Genomic DNA, 2,925 nt, shown 5'->3' on the forward strand with positions numbered 1-2,925 from the left:
GCAATTACTATATGCCATGCATTGCCATAAGTGCGTGAAGTATTAACATTTTTAGTCCTTAAAACAGCCCTATAAGTTATTACCTAATTCATAAGATAGAGACTATTATTATTATTATTCTCATTTTAAAGGAAACAGGCACAAAGAAGTTAAGTAAGTTGCCCAATATTACTCCTTTAGTGGTGGTGCCCAATAGTCTGGCTCCAGTGTCCTTGCTCTTCACTATGTCTCCCTTTTTCCTCAAAATAGATAGCGACGTTGAAAAGGTTATGAAGAAACTCAGAATGTTATAATGAAATAGAAAATGTGAGGATTTAAAAATGATGAAGTTGTTGGTTATTACTAACTGCAGAGAAGTTAGAAGAAGAGGGCCAAGTAGAGGTGATTAGATTTGACATTTTAGAGATCACCAACGACATTGCTGAGAGCCCCCTTTGTGGAATGTGGGTCAAAGTTTGATATGGATGGGCTAAAGAGAAAACTCATGCCTTCCTTATATCTTACACACACACACACACACACACACACACACACACACACACACAGTGCAGTTTTTAAAAACTAAAGGATGGATAAGGAAATAGAGAGAAGGGCATATCATTCATTTGTGAATTAAAGGTGAGAGAATGTGAGGAGAAACTAGGGACAAAGGAGTTTTCAGTTTGTTGTTAGACCATAGAGACTGACATATAGTTTATCACGTGTAGTGAAGAGGTCAGCAGATTGCTTAAAAATGCAGGAGAAAGATGGAAAACTAATAGGCCAAGTTGCAAGAAAAGGTGGCTGACAATGACATGAATAGGCCATGTAACACAATTAGTATTGAGCAGATGAATGTAAATTTCCTCGTGAAATTTACGCCTGAAAGTAATTCATTCTTAAGTATCTTCTGAGACCAAAGAAAAGAAACAAAACCAAAAAAAAGACCCAGCAGACAACACCCACCATGAAAAGAGTATGGGGATAATTATCATGAAGCCTGGCTCCTTTCTCTAGAATTAGCTCTACCCCAAATTCATTGAAAGAACTCATCTTCTTTAGAATTATGTCAGCTTAATTTTCTGATTTGTAAAATGGAACTGAAACCATGTTCTTTTTAAAAATAAAAATAAAATAAAGCCTTTGAGGAAAGAATATGCTGCATGCATTTATCATTATTGGAGAACGCCATCAGTCAGGTTGTGTACTGGGAATAGCACCAGCCACACCACATGTCCACTCTGCCACGCTTACGGGGTGTCACTTCAAGCAAATTATTCAAACATTGAAACTTGATCACTTCCTTTTTAAAATGAGGATGATTATCCTTAGCTCAAAGACTTCTTTATTGATTGGAGTAAATAATTTATATGAAATGACTTTATAATATATATCACTACACAAGGGCAAGCAATTCTTTTGGGAATCATGAAATATCATTTGTAATAGAAAATAAAAATAGCCTATGAAATAATGAATATCAATCATGTTCAACTATCTCAGGAGTAGTGAGAGGTAGAATTACCACAAATGTCACATCTGGTTTCCTTAGTTTTCTGATGAGTCACATTTAATTTTAAACTGCAAGGCAGTACTGTGAACAGAGGAAGTGCTCTAGGGGATCATGCCTCTGCTGTACAGTTATATGTCATATGCTACCCAGCAGAATATCAAGATGATGCATGGCCACCACTGTCAGGAAGGAAAAGATATTGCTGGAGGTTGTGGCTGAGGAAGTTTCAGTTCAGTTCTGAAAAATATGTATATTTTTTATTTCCCCATGTGGTCTCACAACATCCTTAAGGACCCCCATGGTGGAACACTCTGGAGACAAGTAAAATAATATGCCAGGGCAGGAAGGCAGACACAATGGAGATGGAAAATGAAGAGATATGAAGCAAGCAGAAGAGGCTGAGATAGGAGGGAGAAAAGCGTTCTAGAGAGGTAAGAAGCATCAGAGGGTGATGCTTCACATACTCTACTTGGACTAGGATACCTGGGTTAAACCCACAGCAGTACAGTAGAAAAATCATTCAGAACCCCCACATCCAAGAACACACATGAGAGCTATTCACAATGAAATTTCACACTTGCATGTATTTAAAATTTCTAACATACATGACTAAAAATGTATTGCACACAAAGATAAAAGTTTTGGATATTCTGTCTTGGTAATATTGGACTTCCTCTTTTGAAAGTCATACACCTTTTGGTCAACATCTCTTCTCCTTCAATTCCCTAACACAGCCCTTCACCCTCTGACTTCTCCTTTTGCTCTCCGTCTGACAAAGTAGATAGATGCTTAGTGCTCATGGAGTCAATCCCACCAATGTTTTGCAGCTGGTACCAATATTCACAATGTGGCCTCAGAACCTCATTTACATCAATGATTCTTATTTGTCATTGCTTATAAATTTTCCTTACTTTTTATTAACCTCTAGCTAAGCATGATATTTCTAAAAATCGCATCATCTTCTATGAAACACATGGCTTTCCTTCTCATTATTTCCAATAACACTGCTATCATGATTTATCTTTCAAGACAGAAATCTTGGTATTATTAAACCCTGCATTCAACATATCTCACTGCTTCATCAATCCTAACAACACATATGTGGATTTTTCTCATCCCACATCTGTACTATTGAAACAGCTTAAATAGAGTCTCTTCATTTTTCTAAATCATTGTTTGTACTGTGTCAATTTCCCATTCAAAACACTGTAATAGTTCTTAGAAGGCCCTCTATAATTTGGCCTTAAAATATCAAATCTTACTTCTTATTACTCATGATTAAAAATGCATTTATTGAATTGCTGTTATGTTGACACCATGATAAACATTAATATGAATAGCACAGTCCTTTCTTCAGGAACTTAACACCTACAGTGAGGCAGATGAACAGTGCAGCTAGTGCTGCGCTAGAAGTATATGAGGCACATCATGGG

The sequence above is a fragment of the Myotis nattereri genome (assembly GCF_964212035.1).
Source record: "Myotis nattereri genome assembly, chromosome: 3".
Taxonomy (NCBI): Eukaryota; Metazoa; Chordata; class Mammalia; order Chiroptera; family Vespertilionidae; genus Myotis; species Myotis nattereri.